The sequence below is a fragment of the Lathamus discolor genome, chromosome 1 (assembly GCF_037157495.1).
Source record: "Lathamus discolor isolate bLatDis1 chromosome 1, bLatDis1.hap1, whole genome shotgun sequence".
Taxonomy (NCBI): Eukaryota; Metazoa; Chordata; class Aves; order Psittaciformes; family Psittacidae; genus Lathamus; species Lathamus discolor.
This window is the reverse complement of record NC_088884.1, coordinates 50,838,951-50,858,061: the sequence shown is the minus strand read 5'-3', so window position 1 is coordinate 50,858,061 and position 19,111 is coordinate 50,838,951. Positions and strand designations below refer to the sequence as shown.

General features: G+C 42.0%; 1 protein-coding gene across 4 annotated transcripts in view; it reads left to right on the top strand.

Annotated features, from left to right (window-relative positions):
* TMCC3 (transmembrane and coiled-coil domain family 3) overlaps positions 1 to 19,111 on the top strand; it is a 100,352-nt gene that overhangs the window by 4,653 nt on the left and 76,588 nt on the right. For 2 of the 4 annotated variants that reach the window (XM_065670500.1, XM_065670478.1), the window contains exons 1-2: positions 17,380 to 17,530; positions 17,621 to 17,692. The exons of 1 other annotated variant lie outside the window; for it this stretch is intronic. The gene's annotated coding sequence lies outside the window, so the exon portion shown is untranslated. Of the gene's footprint in view, positions 1 to 17,379; positions 17,531 to 17,620; positions 17,693 to 18,193; positions 18,297 to 19,111 lie in introns of those variants that run through there. One more of the 4 variants, XM_065670489.1, reaches the window with a different exon arrangement.

Genomic DNA, 19,111 nt, shown 5'->3' with positions numbered 1-19,111 from the left:
GGTTTCACTGAAGCAGTTTTTCTTACTGCCTTACTGAAGCATGTTTAGGGAAGAGCCTTCATGTAACTGTGTCATAGCTGGTGGTGTTTGTCTTTCTGAGATAGAGAATTGGATGAGATGATGTGGCACTACTGTTGGAATTTGTTCTTTTTTCCATTAACATGGAAAAAGGTAGATAAAGGAGATGACTGAAACAATGAAGTTTCTACGTCTGACACCCACTTGCATATGTAGCTGTCTTCTGGAAAATTAAAAACATAATGCAAAGTGTCAGCCACTTGGGCCTTGCAAAATTACAGCAGTTGTGAGCTGTAATAACCACTGCTTTCCTCTTGCTTTATGGTTAACAGCCTTCAGGCAGTGTTGTTTGTAGTTGAGATGACTTGGCCAACTAATTCCATCACTTACTAAACAGGAGGCAGAAAAAGAGAAGTTTGTAAGTGGAGAAATACAGAAGAAAGGATGGCATCCACCTTTTGGAGGGGTAGGATTTAGTTGATGTGGTTGATATCAGAGATTTTGCATTCCATGTCACTGCAGAACTTTGTCTCTCCAGTTTTCATTAGTGGGAAGAATGAAAACAAAAAATATGGTCACTTGTGATCCTTCTAGACCATCCAAAAACCTTCAGAACAAGAAGAGCAAAAGCTTTCCAGCACCTGGCTTGTAGAAATATAGTGGGATTGATGACAAAATCTATAGTTACATTTTTTATTGTTTAAACAAATTAAAAAACACATGGCTCTTCCCTTAAATTTATGGCCTCATTTTGAAGCTGTGTTGGATTTTGCCTTTCTAGAGGCTTCAGCAGGCTTTGGATCACATTGGTATTTTGAAAGGTTAAGTGTTTATCTTCAGGTGACATAGGTTAAGATATGGGGAAATTCTGTTGGGTCATGTTCTTCATCACTGAATTTTCCTACTATATTTATGTGATTCTTTTCACATCTAATTGTAAATTGCTTCAGCAATGAAGCCTCCATCATCTGCCTAAGGAAAGTATCCCAAATTTTGGTAGAGCTTTGTTCCCCAAGGCTCAGCATCAGTGTTCCCTCTCTCAGTTGAAACCCTCACTGTTGGTTACATCCTGTGCTGACAAGTTGTACAACATCTTACGTGGAAAACCCGAGCTGACCTTTGAAGACATGGGGCTGTTGCTTCTCTGTGGAGCTTGTTTCTAAGTATTATCCTTTTTTCTTTCCCAGGCTAGCATGAGTTAGGGGCTGCCTTTGCCTTTTAAAAGGGAAGTTGCCTTGGATGTAGGAGAGACGGCAAGTTCTGCTTTGGTTTTCCAGGAATATCCACAAGAAGCAAAAGCCTGTGCAGCAGCTCTGATGCTCTCCTCCTGCATTCCCACCTTCTGGGCAGGGTGAACTCCTTGCAGCACTGATTGTGGAAGGAAAATGGCATTCCCAAACTAAATAACCTGCATTCCTCCCGATAGGAGGAATAACTGCTACTATCACCATTGCTAATTTTAATATACATAACACTTTTGTTGGTATGTTTTAAAGAGCATCAGTAGGGTCAGGGACAAGGCCACGGCTCTGCAAACAGAACCATGTGGATTATGTATTCTGTTCAATGTTTGTGTTTCACCAGCACAGTGGGGTCTTGCCCTAGACTGAAAGTGCCACTGTGTTATGACTAATAATAACAACATCTAACAGTAATCGTTTCATTACTGTAACAGTCTGACCTTTTACTAGGGGTTTGCTAATTGACACACATGTTTTTCAGCTCTGTGTTTCCATTCAAGAGACTGTACCAGGCTTGTCTGTGTCTTTGTACTGAGATGGAGACTGGAAGTCATTAATCATCATAATAAATAAAACAAAACAAATGGTAAATTAGACCAATAAGTTGGACTTAGTACTTCATGGCTTGTTTTAGGATTCTCTCCACTGTTCCAGGCAAATGAAATAGATATGCTGGTCATAGCCTGTGCCTCTAGATGACAGGAGAGGCATGAGGCAAAGAGAGAACGGCATGGTGATCATCTCAGCTTGGCTCTGACTTCGCAGCCCTTGCAGCCACACAGTAGCCCTTCCAAAAGCCTTCCAGGGCATACCAGTGGTGTATTTATTGGTCCTCCTCCCTGCCTTGGCCATGAGAGACAGCCTCACCACGCCAGGGGCACCAAGAGGCAGGTTAGCTTTATTGTTAAATGGACACATGATACTAGTCTGAAATTGGAAACTCTGTTGGTTCTGCCCTTTCTGGTGATGCCTGGGACAAGTTGCTTCTCTCCAAGTTTCCAAAGAACCATGGAAATACTAATTTCCTCTTATTTCCCACCACCTTGTCCTGTTACCTCCCACAAATGTTCTTTCAGGTAATTTTGACCATTTCTGCATTTTACTGATTAAAAAAAAGTTTGCTTTGTCTCTGCAAAATGATGCTTAATCCACACTGTTGTCCTCTCATGGGGGTAAAAGACCTGTCAACCCTGCAGTGATGAATTTCTCAGGAGTTTCCATCATTACTAAAAGGGGCAGTGGTTCTGACTGGAGTGCTGGGCTCGTATGTGAGTATCACTATATTAATTTCTTGTTGCATAGATGATTTTCAACAGCTTGGAAATTGTTTTCCTGCTTTATGAATAAATCCTCCTTTGACAGGAATGCCACTTTTCTCCATGATGTTTTTCAGTTCAGTTTTTATCTTCTACCCTGGTCACAGATTGGTATGTCTCTGCATTTATTAATTGGAAGTGAGTGAATGCTGCTTTGATAGGGTTAATCTCTGCTGTTATTGTAACCTGTCTCCTTCAGTAAACTAGACAGCATGGGATATTTTCTTTTTCAACTCCAAGATATGAAATGGAATGAAATGAGAGGAAATTGTGCCATATGGTGTTCGCATTCCATAAATCAGATTTCTTACTCCACCAGCTGTGAGTGCCCTCATGTGCCCGTGAGATGATTTCTTCTGGCAGTTCTGGATGTGATGTGCAGGCAGGGCATGGCCCAAGCCTTGTCCCCAGCTGAGGAAAGATCACACTGTCTTCCAACACAGGTTCTGCCATACTGGAAAAAAACCCATGGCATTCATTTTCCTCCTGTCATTTCAGCATCACCATTAATACCCGCCTTGGAGAAAGGCACAGGAAGATGATCTGTGTTACGGTAATTGCTTTCTCTTGAGTCATCCCTACTCATCAGCTCCTGAGTCTGAGGAGCTGCTTCTGTCCCTGTCCCTGCCAGGAGCAAAGGCAGCCAGAAGGCAATTGCTGTTATAATTTAGGCCAAACCCCCCTGAACGCTGAAAATGGGAGAGCTGAAAGGCAACTGAACATTCTTCTTGCGTGTTTTCCACCCTCTGTTGGTGCTGGACAGGGTGCATGCCTAGTGACTGGCTTTCCTGTGCTTGGGTGCCACCAGTGAGACTTCTCAAACCACACTGACAACAAAAATGAAATAAAAATAAATCGTGCTGAGATAAAGCAAAAATTGTTAGGATCAAGGAGATCCAGAATTTCTTTGGGCCAAAACAAATTTTGCCATATGCCTCAAAACCCTCCCCTGAACTGCAGTTGAGCCAGACTTTCACAGATCAAGCTTGGTTTTGGGGAGTTTGCAGGCTTGCAGCAGTTTGGGCAGTAAGTAGTCATCTGGGATGTAGTGTGTAAAGCAGTGTAGTGCAGGAAAGCCTAACAAAGCTGTTAGTTTGCAAAACTTTGCTATGACATTTTTATGAGTTCTGTTACTGATCCTGGAAGGCAAAGAATAGCTCAGTGTCAGCATCAAATGGTTCCCTTGCTCTGTGAGAAGTTTTGACATTTCAGTGTGTTTTCAAATATATTTTGATTCCAAAATGAGCTGAAGTAAACTGAACTGTGTAAATAATTTCTACTTACAAGAATTACCACACTAAATTCATGCAAATAAAGTCACAGATGCAAGAACGTTTGCAGGACGTTGCTCAAAGGGAAAATAGCTCTAGCTCCATTTACAAGGTGCGAATATCCTACTGTGTAACCAAAAATGTCTTTAATTGAAGCGTGACTTTCATGGGCAACTTCTGCTTTTGCTTTCAATATATGTCTTTGTGCTCAGTGATGGGTCAAAATTTTTCCACATGCAGAATTCAAATGTGCTGTTTTAAATTCATGTAGAGGGAAAAGGGCTATGAAATATAATACAGAAAGGACCAGTAGGCATATTTCAAATTTTAGTAAGTACAGGAAGAGATGTAAAATTAGCATTTATTCATTATTTATCTACTTTTTAATATTTATAACTAGCTCTAATTGTATTCTCTTTCCTTTTTTTAGTTTTGAGAATGCAAATATATTTAGCTTCTGTATAAATGATATTTTGGGGCAAATAGCAGAATTGCTGACGTCAAGTGTTTAAAAACTGAGACTGACCAAAACCCCTGCTTTCTTCATTCATATTCCTAAGCTTTCAGATGTACTGAGATCCCATTTCATATTTTCTTTAGGAGAGCTAAAAACTTTGAACTATGGTATTGTAATTTTTTCTATTGGCAGGTGATACGTCCTTCTGATGACACTGATCCAGACACTGGTCCTTTAGCATCATTGTGGGATTCATTATAGTTATGAGAGCTGGAATGGTGCATTGGAAGGTTTGCAGTTCTGCAGTAATAACTTCAGTCGTTTAAGTGTCTGAGCAGAGACGATAATGCTGAGTATCTGACTTGGGCTGAATTCTTTGTCTAGAACTTGAGGGGGGGAAAGGGATTCCTCCATTTTAAGGGTGAGATTAATGGAAATAGTTTGATTTTGTCCGTTCGCTGGTCTTTGAGAGTAGGCTGGTGGGCTGCAAGGAGCTGGTATCTTGGGAGGAAAGACAGCAAAAGCTTTTTGTAATACACAACAGAATGGTTTTTGGTCCTTGCAAGGAATGAAGGATGTGCCATCCTGTGACTGTGGCTGTTTTGCCTCCTGTCTTACAGGCTTGGGGAAGGGAATCTGCTCCCGTATTTGCCTTCAGACTCCCCTCTGCTCCAAAGCAGAAATCCAGAAGTACAAATATCCATTTAACCCCTTACTGGCCTATGGGTTAAGAAAGTCCCCAGGTGCTGCTGGTAAGTTTCTGTTCCTCTGAGGACAGTTAGGCACAAGATCTCTCACCCCCGTGAGGCGCGTGGATTGCAGTGCAGCGTTTTGGTGTGTCTAGTCTTGAAAGGGGGGAATAAGGGGGGATGAGGACTTTTCCCTTTTTTTCTTTTGTGTAGGCAGTTAGCTCTAAACCACCATGTTTGGTACCAAAAGGCCAATGGATGGAATTCTTAGTTCTGGGAAGAACTTCAGTCAGAGCTCACAAGCATCAAGGCCTTCCAGCTACAAGACATGAGAGTTCAAGAAGCCAGGCTTCACTACTGCTGCTCCTCAGAGAACTTTTTGTCTCCTTAGAAAATTAGTGTAGAACTGAGTGATTCAACTGGAAACCATATCAATTAAAGATGCACTTTGAATGTATTAAGTGCTGTAAGAGTGTGAAGTTCTGTGCAGAATGAAACCAAAATTGGTTGATATTATGGCACTGATATTTCCGTGTCTCATTTTCCCTTCTGTAAAATAATACCCTGTAATTTTCTAATGCATTTAAAGTAACTTCAGAAAAGTTTGAGAGCCCTGGAAGTCTAATGATCCCACAGTAATGCCTTTGCAGGAATGGCATTTCTGGGACACAGGGTATCTCTGTTTATGGATACAGGGACTGGGGAGTGACATTATAAAATTATGGGTATAAAACCACGGTTAGAATACTTGATGGATAACAATGGCAAATGCCATTTTCTTTATCCAGGTGAATGACACAATCACTTTCTTTAATCATTGTCCTTTTTTTCTGTATCCTTTAGTGTCCATCAAAAGTACTGCTGTTGTGGTATGCTCTAACCAAGCTCCCTGCAAGAGTAAGCAGAATTCCAGGACATGTTTTGCAGTCCTGTGAAGCATGGCAGAGCATGGCAGGTCTGCTCACTTAGGAGGAAGCATGTGGCTTTCTAATGCAGGCTTTATCTTGCTGCTCCTGAGAGTGAGGATTGAAGTGAGAAGTGTGGGCAGTGAGAAAACAAGTGTATGCTAAGATGTGCTTCTTCTTGGGGAGCTACTGGGAAGCCAATGTGTGCAGGCTCCCCTGGCATCTCTATTCAGCAGAGATGGTTAATGTGACTAGCTGGTGTGCCCTGCACTGTCAGTCAGTTAACAAGGTGTTGTGGTTTAAACCGAGCCACACAGCTCATTCACTCACTCCCCACTTCTTTTCTCCCTCTTTCTTTCCTTCCCCCCCCAACCCAGCTCCCGGAGGGATGGGGAAGAGAATCGAGAGAATGTAACTCCCACGGGCTGAGAAAAGAAACAGCACAGTAACTAAGGTATAACACAAATTACTACTGCTACCACCAATAATAATAATTATAAGAGAAAATAACAAGAGAAGAGAATACGATACCACCACCGAACGAGTTCGACCCCCCCGAAGAGAGCCCATGCCCGTCCGGGTAACTCCCAGTTACCTCCCTGGTCATGATGTACTGTGGTATGGAATACCTCTTTGGCTAGCTTGGGTCAGGTGTCCTGTCCCTGCTTCCTCCCAGCCTCCCCTCATCCCTGGCAGAGCATGAGACTCACAAAGTCCTTGGTCAGGGTAAGCATTACTTAGCAACAATTAAAAACAATTGGTGTTATCAGCTCTGTTCCCAGGCTGGAAGTCAAAAACACAGCACTGCACCAGCTACTAAGAAGGAGAAAAACTGACTGCTACTGCTGAACCCAGGACACAAGGAGAGCCATAAAGCACTGTAGAAGCTTCCTTGTTTCAGGATGTGATTTCTCACTTTCTTCTTACTCAGCTTTTGATTTTCCTCCTTCTCTGAGAGAGCTGACAGTTCTCTTGCATTTCAGGAACACCCTTTTTCGGTAGTCTCCTGGCAAACGCACTTTGCCATTCTCTCTCATCTTTGATTGCCCTTGATCTGCTTGAGCCTCCTTTTTCATTCCCAGTCCTCCCTTGCTGGGTTTCTGATGGCCCATGATACTCCACACTGTCTTCCCCTTGTCTCCTGTGTGAAGAGTGCTAATGGGCACCTTTAAACCTTTCCTCTCTGTGCATGCTGTGTCTTGTGTCTAAACCATAGATCAGTGGGTGGTGATGCAGCTTTGTTGAGATCAATGGGGGTCACGCTGACCCGCTTGCTGAAGGTCTGGCAGTAGTTAATAAGCAGCTCTGGGAGGCTGATCTCAAATGTCGCAGGTGAAGCTGGAGAAGAAGGTATTCAGTGAGTTATTAATGGTGCATTTGTTTTATCCTGCCTGATTCTGTGAATGAAGTTCTAGCATTGTGAAGCAATGCTGCCATGGAGTGTTGTGGAGCAAGCTCCACTGTTGAACCCTGGAGATTACTGAGTAGGTTTATTTGTAGGTACTTTGGCAACAGTATTTATATCAAGAGCTATTAAAAATAATGAGATGCTGCAGCTTCACTAATGATTTAAGAGGTTCTCCTTGCCATCTCAGTATGAGGCTGATCTGGTGCAGCCATCTTTATGATAGCATCCCACAGTGTTTTGTCTTTATGAGTACATCTTGTTCTGGCTTGTTTCAGAAATCTGCTCTTAGCTCTAAGGTCTGCAATTGTTGGCCTGTAATTAGTGCCAATATTACAATGCTTTACTGCACTGGTCTGAACTACTGGCTATTTTTAGATATGACATTATTCGGGTCTTTGTTGCATAGTTTATTTCATCATGAATCAGTAGGCTGCTGAGTATAAAATACTGCTGTTTTTTAGAACAATTAGCGCAGACTTGTGTAGATACCAGCTAGTATTTACACAAATCTATCTTTAGATGGAGATCCAGTCCCAGGCTGAGGGGGGGACCGTGGTCAATATTCCTTTCTGGTAGCTTGGAAAACTAAGTACCTACCTTGCCCATGGGCCAAGTAGTTGAGTGGATCTGCAGTTAATCTGTAGCAAAATCAGACATTCAGCATGCATACGGGTCATGAGGGTAACGTCTACCATAATTGAGACTATGAACTGTTTGTCAAGAAGCTAAACACTCTTAATGTCTTACTGAGAAAGACTCAAGTTTATGCCTCACGGAGTACTAATAACAGGAAGCTTGATTTAATGAAAACTTGGGTAGAAACTAGGGCATATGCTGTGTCTGAACCCTACAGCTAATGTTGAATTGTCTCAACCTCCATCTTCTCTTTGAATAGTAAAATGTTAGCCCTCCGGTGGCTGTAGTGTCCTTGAGTCCCAGTTAGTATTAATCATAGATTATGCAGCTTTTGTAAATAACTGTCAGTTTTCTATTTTGAAAAATGTTCTTTGAACGCCCTGAGGTTTTATTCGCAAATCAAACTGCATTCTCTTTTCCTTTCTCAGCACCGTACTTAAAGAGAACTTGCTTTCTGTTACATCTCTAAACCAAGACCAAGAGGTGCTAAATGTAAAAACCCACTGAGCCCAGTGAAGAAAAAGCCATGGAGTTATTGAAGGTAACAGTCCTTGATTCTGCAGGAGGAACTTTTAAGACTTTAATATCTCAGAGAGCAGGCCGCTCTACTTAGAGGTGCAGGCTGAATGAGAGGTGATTAAAGCTAAATTAGAAACAGGCAGTTTCCATCTGTCATTTTAGAAGCCTAGAAAATACTTACATTAGAAAGGAAGGCATCAGAGCACAGAACTAGAAAAACACATACCAGGAGGCTACCTTCAACACGGATGCTCACTGCATACTAAGCAAGTCCTCCCAAATAAAGATAGAAGTGGGGTCAGAAAACAAAATGGAATTCACCCTAAAATAAACATGGATCTCGGCAGAAACTTTCATAGAAAGAGAAATACTTGAAAGGCTTGCTTTTGAAAAATACCCCTGGAGTGAGAGTGTGCAGTTAATCAGTTATGATGTTGCAAACAATACAAATTATTCTTTAGAATTCGATAGCATTCAGAGGCATCAACAGCAAATGAGCACTGGATTTTTTCTATAGAGTCTGTCATTGTTTTAGTATAATGGCTGGCTAATTATTGCTTAAATCTCAGGAGCGTTATGAAGCTTAGTTCATTAATGTGGTTAAAGACCCTTCATGTTCTGTGCTAAAAGATGGCAGCAATATAAAAATAATGATAAGCACTTACATTTTAGCATGTTCCCATGCACTTTTGTGAAAATGGACGCATTTTCAGTTTCAGATTTCAGTAATTTGTACACTGCTGTAGTCTGATACTGTGCTTCAGAAGGAAATTTAATGATAGTTATAAGACCTGCATTTGTACATAGTAGTGTTTTAAGCCTTACTTACATTTCAAGTGAGAAAAATACATCCTGAGGTATGGCTGACGAGGCCTGAAACTGCTGCATACCATGAGCAGACAGCGTGTGGCAAGCTGGGGTCCAAGCCTGTGGCTTCACTGCCTAAAGGGCTTCCAACAGCTTTCCCTGTAGAAAACACAAGTCTGTGCTGTGGATGGAGCGAGGATGTTTCAGCCCTTTCACAGAGGCTCTGTTTCCAGTTGTCAGAAGAGAGAAGTCTTCATGACTGGAGTGGCTGAATGTTGTGATGTTCAGTCACAAAAGCTGAAGCCATCGTTGTGATCTGGTGAAAATGGAGTCAGGACACTCCTGAGCACCTCCAGCTACAGTGATCACAGCCTCATTTCTCTGGATGTGAACATGAGCCTCCTCCATGGGTAAATGAAAGGAATTAATAGCACTGATAAAACTATCCTATGGGCACTCATGCAGAGATGTGAAATGCTGATGGGATTGTTCACTGGAATGAAAAGCTGCCTCACTTCAATAAGGGACTGCAGCTAACAGAACAGAGCTATTTCTCAGGTCAGTTCTCTTCTCTCTGACTACTGAGCCATCTGTCCTCCACAGAAAAGCAGAAGAGAAACCCTCCTAAAAATTTGGTTACTAAGTGAAAGTCATGGGGCTTTTTAAAATGAATTTTTTAGTTCTGAAAATATCCCTTCTCTTTAGGGAAATAAATACGTCTTTATTAACCTTCCCAGGAAGTAATGTTCAGATTAATCAGTTCATCAACTCTTTTTAGCTTTTCATTTCTAAATGCACACATGAAATTTCTAGGCCTCAATGAGCTTTCCCAGTGATGAATGTAACTCCTTATTTTGCTCCACCGCACGACCTGCTTGTCTTACGTGAGCTGAATCTAGCACCTTCTCTCCAAACTTCTGGAAGTTGTTGTGTACCCCAGTCAGCCATCAGAGGGTTCCTGTATCTCATGCTACCTCACCGCCAAATTGAATTGCAGCTGGGTAGGGCCCTCCATTGGTGCCTTTCTTCTCCTTCACCTCCTTGAGTGTATGTTTAGGAGGGCAGCAAGACTAGGAAGACTTCACAGGCACCACATGTGCATCCCCTCCTTCCTCTTGCTGCTTTCCGTCCTCTGCTGCAGCTCCTGACTTCCTGGGCTTGCTGGGTTTTCTTCTTAGGAGGCTGCCACACACTTGATTCACCCACCCTCTCTTTTTTTTTGCTTCCCCTTACGCTAGAAGGTGCATTGGGCAGACACTCCTCCTGCACCATTCCTGCTGCATCTGTGTCTTGAGAAGTCAAAGTAATTTTATGCCAGATCTTGCATTTTGAGTTCTTGTCTTTCTTGGCCATTGGAAACCCACAGGCAGGTGCTGTGTATGGGGAGAACAAGAGTCTCCCAGAGTGTCCTAGAAAATGGAAGGCTGCTGACTGCTATCGGGTTGCTCCAGGCTCCAGAACTGAAAACTGGGCACTGCCAATCAGTCTGCCTTTGTTCTGTGACAAAATACAGCTTGGGGATTAATATGGTGCAGGGAAACAACTCCAGCTGCTTCTAATTTCCTCCCTAGGAGCCCATCTGTCTAGCTGCCACGTTGTGATACAGTTGTATTGCTAGTTGTGTTGACTCATACTCTCTTTTCCTAATGATGCACAGAGATCAATTACCCATATGTTGTTTCTAGTGCATATATCTGCCTTTCACGCAGTCCCTCCTGAGGGGTTATTGATGTTCCCATGGAGCATGAGAAATGGATGGGACTCTTGCAAGCAACCACTCTACTAATCTGTGAAGACATCCTGAGGAGGGAACTGGAAAATTGTTTTCTTTCCCTTATGGTGTTTTATGATGTATGTGCCTATGAGTTCTCTCTGAATGGGTTTCACTTCTTTTTTATTTCTTCATTAAAAGGTGTGTCGCACGTATCTTCTTCCTATTGCTTATGGCTAATATGCAGCTGAGCAAGTTTTTCAGAATCATGCCAAGACTGGAAAATAGAGAGAGGGAGCTGGCTCATTCTCAGCACAGATATAAATGACTTGGGAAAAATATCCTCAATATGCCTGCCCCCTTTACCTGGAGGCAGTGGTTGCACCCATGGGGCACTGAGGGCCTCACTTAGATTATCAGATATGGCACAGGATCAGCATGTGCTCATTTATGATGCTTGTTTTATTTGTATTCATTTGCTACCATTCCTTGTTCAGCATTAGAGGTGTTTGCAATGATTTGTATCCCAAGTTGCTTCATAGTTGCTCCACTAAGGACTAACCAATGTGCAACACCAAACAGAGCATCTTGCTTCAATGACATTATACAAAGTTTTGCTTTCTTACTGAAGGCTCTTGACTTTTCATTAGGTGTTTAAAATACTAATATAAAATTTACTGATATAAAGTACTAAGTGGACTGGATCTGCATGGTGAGAGAGAAATCCTATCTCGGGCCGTATTGCCACAGATGAAATGTAAATGTGCTCAAGCTCATTGGGTTCATTTTTCAAGCAAGCCAAGTGGCTGGATCTACTGGACCATTTGCTTGCAGTGTAGCAGGACTATTTGTGGTGGAGCCCAGCTATGGTGTTTATCAGGGAGGTTGCTCATCATTCTTGCAGCCTTACATCTTCTGGCTTCAATAACATGTTGATTGCTAGATTAGAAAACACCTTATTAATACTTTTTACTTTCAGTAGGTTTGTTTTGACTGGACACAGTGACATGATAGGAGGTAACAAGACTTTCTGTACAGAAACAGAGTTAACATCTTTCATCTTAGCTTAACTTGGCAGCAGCAGAACTGCTTTTGCAATATGTTGGACTTGGAGCATTTATTCATTTTTAACTATATGAAACTTCTGTACATTAATATATCTTCACTTATGTTGAATAAATATTTTAAAATGCTTAATTCTTCCCTAATTTAATTTTCCCAGAGTCCTTACCATGACAGAATCAAAGGCGGTGTTGTGGCTCTGTCTGGCGGTTATGTGAGCTTTCCAGTAAGCAGAAAAGTTTTTGTTTCATACTTTGCCAGGTCAATATTCTTCTAAGAGGTGACAGGATGATGATTTGTCAGGCAGGTTGATCTGTTTTCAAAGAGCTGAATTATATACAGCGTGTCAGTCAATAGCGGTGTTGCTGTCTGCAGATATTTTTGGGGTTTGGTTGGCTTGGGTGGTTTTTTTCTGTTTCATTACTTTTACTTTCTGAAAGAAGCAGACTGACTGAGGGCACATAGGAGTTACTGATTTGGATCACACTGGTAGTTCACCAGCTCTACTTATGATCACACCTGAGTGCATCAGAGGAAAGTATAATATGCAGCATAGAGTAGGCTTCATAACTTGTCTCCACGTAAATGACCTTCTTAACCTCCTCTGTCTGTTCCCCTTCCCTCCTTCAATTTTGAAGATGTACTTCCTAACTTTACTTTGAAATTTTCTACCTGTAAGCTGTTCCTGGGTTCTGCTCGTACAGAATTGTTTGGGTCCACAAGTCCTGCTTATTCCCCTGTCTGAAGCCATTTCCTAACCCTTCAGGTTAGGTCTTGACCATCTGGGCAGACTTCAGGTGGCAGCTTCTCCCCAGGGAACCACAACAGATGCAGAATGTCTGAGAGATGTCTGTGAAGGGATGGGAAATGTCTTTAGGACAGAAACAAACCCTGCAGAAAAGCTAGGAGTAAACAGATTTGGGAATTAACCTTGCATAGCAAGCAAACCAAGTATCAAATTGGGCAGGAGGAAAGTTCTTGTGATCTTTATATTCTTGGAATATAATTCCATCTGGTAACAGTGGAATGTGTCTCAGCATGAGTGGAAATACCTTTGCTGCCTATTATTCTATGGGAAATCCAACCTCTAGTGACCATTGCTTGCCAGCTCATGTTCACTGCTCCTCAGTATTACTAGCTACCTGTGAGTCAGGTGTTCACAGCACAGCACTGACATTCCACATCACTCAAGTGAACCTAACAGGATTTCAGGGTGCTTGATCTCACCCAGAGCATTTGACAGCTAAACATAAAGGCTGTGAACTTCATTTCCTCCATCCGTCAGGTCTCTGTTTACACAGATGTCAACAAGAGTCAGCAAAGTGTTGAAACGTGTGCTGATGCAGGAGGCACCTCCACAAGAGGTGGGCCTGGCCACACAGTAGAGGCTGTGCACTTTGGCTAGTCCAGCTAGGAGAAAAGCCACAAAAGCAATGGAATTGGGTGGTTTTGTATATTCTTGTAAATAAACAGAATTGCATCAAAATCCCACTTCCTTGAATGCCAGAAGAGTCAGTAGCCCAAGGCAGTGTCCTGGCTCACATTTGGTCACACTTTGGACAGCGAGTAACTCATCAAAGCCTGCTCTGAAAGCTGCTTCAGTCACCTCCTGCTGCACTTGTTCAGCCATGCTCAAGGTTTCTTCTGCTGAAAGTCATCTCTCCAGGCTTACTCATGCTGGGATGTCACTCACACACGCATTTCTGACCAAAGCCATTCTCTGCAGTCCTTCACTGTTTAACGTTCAACAGCCTTTGGCCTTTCCTTGGTTTGGGAGGGGAGGAGAAATGAATACACACATGTGTGTCAATAAACATCTGTCAAGGACTGTTTAGCTAGCTGGTCCCCAAGGGCAGCTCTGGGTCTCTTTAGTGCCTTCCCACTTTTTTTTAGGTTTCTCGAATTTTGGATTTTCTTTTAATCCTTTTAGGAGGGTAACTAACTACTTGCCCATAAAAGGATGTGATACCACTGCCCCCTCATTGGTTTTGTGGAAGATATATAGGTTACTTCTGAATTGGGCTACAAGGTTGAACACTTCTAGACATAAATATTCAATTAAATTGCTTTGTAGAGCAATTGAACTGTCTGCTTTATAGCAGTCGAACTAACTGCTTTACAAATACCTGACTTCTTTACCAATTTCAACCATAACTTTTCAGTGACTTCTGGCTGAGTTCTGACTTTTGCCAGGTCAACTGGATCTGCATTCTTTTTCTGTAAATAAACTGTTAGTATACTGACCCAGTCTTTCATGCCAGTCTAGTGTCCTCTTTACAGCAAGTAGAAACCAGCTTTTCCTTGATAGAATATGCATGTTTCCTATTTTTTTTTAATGAATCTCATCAACTGATAAGTAAATCAGAAATTTTATCAGTTTCTCAGCACTGTCATGGTGGCATTACTCTGGAAACAGCAGTATGTGCGTCTGTCAGAGTTTCAGTTTGGTAGAAAGGTTGAGTAACATCGGTTGAAGCAGTGTATTTGTGAAGTGGACACTCATTAGAAATTCAGAGTACTCACTGAAGGGTTAAATGAAGTGGGGCACACTGTGCCCCCCTTCCTCCCAGCCCCCTCAGACCAACTAGGAGAGATGGACGCTATTTCACAGACAGGTACATCTTGTGGATTAATTCCTTTAGAATTATTTCGTAATAGTACTATGGCTTGCAGTGTCTTAGATAATCTTTTCCCCCACTAAATATGCAAGAAATCATTTCCATCTTTGATAAAGGTGGTTTCTACTGTCTATTTTGGTGTTACTAAAACAAGCTATTACCATTTAAATGGCCTTAAATGAGGCAGTTTGTATAGCGACAGAAGAGCAACAAAACTAAACCAATGTGCCTCTAATACATAAGCCAAACACATAGGTATTGTTTAAAGGTATTTGAAAGACCTAGTTAGATTTGGCATCTTTTAATTATAAGCTTAACATTGAGCTGCACTAATACCACAATTAACTTGGACTGTTACTGATGAATTTTTGAAATACATTTTCATGCAAGTTATTACTACCCAATTGCTGGAGGCAAAGGAGTGCTGAGGAACCATACAAGCAGTTGCAATAACGTCTGGGGCTGATTGCCTCTTAGGGCTTCGCCTTGTCAGTTGCTCAGTTTTCATCAGCTTCAGTGATTTATTTGTCAGAGATTCAGAGTCGGAAAATATGAAAACAAGCAAGGAGCTTTGCTTTGTTGTTCATTTTCAGCAAGTGCCAAGGCAATGGTATCTTTGGGCTGCTGCAGATAGAGTCCGGTTCCTGGCTTAATTGAACTTCATGACCTGAACGAGTTGTTTCTGCCAAGACAGTCCAAAATATTCATTAGTTTTTAGCTACATCAGAGTTTGGAGGCAGGATGTTCAACTTCTTTGCGGCAGCATTTAGATGTATTACATTGCCTTTGCCAGCTTAAGTACTTAGCAGTAGTGAGTCAGACCTTCCAAAGTAATGAGATTAAAAACAGTGACTTTTTTCTCTTTGCCGGCTGTTTTATGAGACACCTGGTGACACCCCTGACAGATTTTTAGCTTTTCTTTGTAATCACAAATTTACACTATTAAAAACTATGAAAGCTTAGACTCTTACTTGATTTTGTCATTCTGGGACTGGGAGTTTTGGGAAACTCTAAATGGATAAAATCACGAGAGGTACCAGGGCTGTGGTAGGACAGTAGAGCCTTCCCTAAATTCTGCATGCAAGCCTTCAGGAGGCCTAGCACTCCTCTCCCAGTGATACCAAGGGATCAAAGTTTGTCAAGGGATCAAGGCGTTCTCACCCAAGAACCCTGGAAGACACAAGCCAGGAGTAACTGACAAGTAAATGACACTAAGGAGAACCCACTCAAGGAGCATGTTCCCCTTGGAGGGGTTGTGTGGGATGCCAGCCACTTGCCCATATCCTCTATATTGGCTAGCTGTGCATGTATGGGAATTCTGGGGAAAACTGCCTACTTCTCAATTTACCGAATCCCTGGCAAAAAAACTTGATTACTTGGCTCATGTGCAGCTGTACTGTGGAGACAGCTCGTCTTCACATACTTCTGAGTTACGTGCCAAGAGAACTCTTACTGTTGTAGGAATGGTCATGATCTGACCTAACCTTTGTCTGTGAGCATGCTGCAGTGTTTATCTGCCCTTTAAGAAAAGAGAAGAAAGTAAATATTTGATTTTCCTCTCTGGTAGTGAGCATAGGGATTTACTTGTTCTTAATAGAGAACTGTGCAACGTTAGGAAGATAGTGTCTACAAGACAGAGCTCCTGATGGAATTCAGAGCTGGTTTTCAACAGCTTGTCAAAATGACTGCAGTCTGAGCTACAAGGGCACAAGAGTAATCCTAAAATTAGCAATAATAGTTTGCAGTTGCACATTCTGACCCCCTCAAGATTTTATAGCTGCCTCCAATAAGGAATTAAAAACATAGGGGTGTCTTTAACTTTGTATAACTCATACACAATGGCCAAATAGGAAAATGACTGGAGAAAATGTCAAGGGAGAAAATACTCTTGTATTTCACAGAAATACAGTAGAAAGTTGTTATTTTTCTGAATTTCCATGTTTGCATCACATTTGAAATTGATATTTCCTAATACAATTTAAATAAGTTGTGAATGTACCTCCCTGATTAAAAAAAAACTGATTATTTTATCCCAAGGAAGAGCTCTGCATCATCTGAACGACACACATTTCAGGAGCTGCTCGTGTTCTGCTGAAGAGTCATTAGGATGAGGAATGGCTTTTGTTAGAAACGCAGCAATGTAATTATGTGTGAGAACTCTGCTACAGCCTTTGGTGATAAACTACAGTCCATATCCAGTCCTTAAGGATCCATACAATCTTACCTTATGAGTTACTTAGCCTGACTCACTGCTGCATCTTTTCTCTGTAGTCTACTGCTGTGCAGTGTGCTCCCACCCAGTGGGAAATGTGAAGGCAGTGGCCAAAAGAGCATGTGTGCGATAAAACCATTTCCTTTCAGTATTTGTAGTACAGTCTCACTTCCTTTTTTTGATGTATACCAGTGAAAAGTGTCAGCTTTGTATGCAGAACTCAAATATACTCTTTTCCATCAGCCAAGCTAAGACTTGGGTGATATGTATTAAAAACCGCCAACAATCAAGTATGTGGTAGTTTAGGCGTTTTGGTTAAGATGTACATATGCTCTTTGGTCCATCTAGGCATGTAGAGTCCACAGGTTGTGTTCTGGAATTGGGGGAAGTTGAGAAATGAGCATTTAGAGTAAGATGTGCTGACTATACTATACACTATACGTTTGATTTCCCCACCCCGGGTACGCTTTCGCTTTGTATCAGCTCTCTCATTATGCACTATGTACGTGCTCTTCCTACAACTTTCCATCATCACTCTGTGTGCTAACAGTCAGCTACTGTGTGGTGCGGCTTATGGAAGTGGGTTGGCTAGAGGGAAGGTTGTCAAGGAGAGGAGGCACAAACCACACTCAGCATGCAAAGAGGGCTTGAGAGAAAGAGGTAGGTCATTGTCTTCTCCTGCTTCTGTCCTGTCAGATGTGTTTGCTCAGATGTGCAAGAAATTGCTGGTTTGTTGTTTTGTTTTTAAAGCTGCTTGAGGGGTAGAACAATGAGAGCTTTACCAAGGAACTGAGAAGATCTGGACCTGTGCTGAGATCTGCAGTAGGTATCATATTTAGTATGTGCCCAGAGGACTTTTTGTGGTGAATTGTCTGTACTTCTTACTGAACCCAGTTAGGAATCCTTGGAGAAGATAATCTGATTTCAGAAGACTAAAGAAATTTAGAGGGAAAATGGGAGAACTGGGCAAAACAATGGGAGATCTATCAGGCCAAAGGAAAACAGCTTTTTCTCAAAAACTTAGGTATCTTCCAATCATGTATGTTTACAATCTGTCCTAAGCACAAAGACAGTATTTAGGGCCAGGTTGGATGGGGCTTTGAGCAACTTGGTCTAGTGGAAGGTGTCCCTGCCCATGGCAGGAGGCTTGGAACTAGATGGTCTTGTAGGTCCATTCCAACCCAAACCATTCTGTGATTCTGTGACCTTTGAGTAAAATCCAGAAGACCACACCAGATCTGCTACAGGTAACTTTATTTTTTATAAGTCACATGGGTTGGTTTGAAAGTGGCTGGCAAAGTTATCTCTGTTCTTATGCCTCAGTCCAACTCAGTTCCTGGCCACCAAGGCTGGTAAGAAGAATAGGACCTAACTTTTGCTGAAGTATTGAGGATCCCAGAAATGTTGTTTACTGGATAATTTTTAGGTATGTCAAGCTGTCTTAAATGAACTAGCGTTCTGTATTCCCAGATGCACTTGGTGTAAGTCAGGGCTTTTCTGAGCTTAAATTAGCAAAATTTGTGTTGTTTAAGTTTTACTCAAAATTAGCTGTAGCAAATGACATTGGTGTAACTGGGTTTTTTCCTTGGGGGAAAAAAAAAAGATAATAATTAGCCATTTCTCCTTGTGTAGTTGATTTGTTCCTGCAGAGTGAAAGTCAGCCCTCCCTGATGCTGCTTATTTTGCTAGAATGGCTCATCTATGGCATTCGTCAAATGAAAACCTTGGGAAAAACAGGGATACTATGTTCGGGTGAGGGACACTCTGTTCCTCTCTGTCCCCACACCTGATTTAAAGAATCCAGGCAATTGGCAAGCTGGTGAGAACAGACATTTGAACAGTGCAGATTCCACTTATGACTAGAATAACTTACGTTTAAGTATGCCATGGTGATCTAAGCCAGACCAGTGTTTTAGGTATGCCTCAGAACCTTCTTTTGCAGGTGACACTGGGAAGCTTAGGTGCAAGTCTTCCTCTTGTACCGGCAGCCCCCAGGCATGTGGCACAAAAGTAGCTGGAGAGGGCGAGTAGGTTTGAGATCAGTGAGGAGAAGACCTAGAAGAGGCTGAAGTCAAGTTTAGCTGCTCTGGGATCCCAGGTGGCAGCCATTTGGTTGCTACTGAGGATAGGACCAGTTGAGATTATCTTTCAGCCCCCCCATAGATTTGCATGTGTATTTGCCTTTTCTGTGGCAGTTCAGGTAAAAAGGAAAACCCTTTGTTTATGTGGGAGTTTTGACAT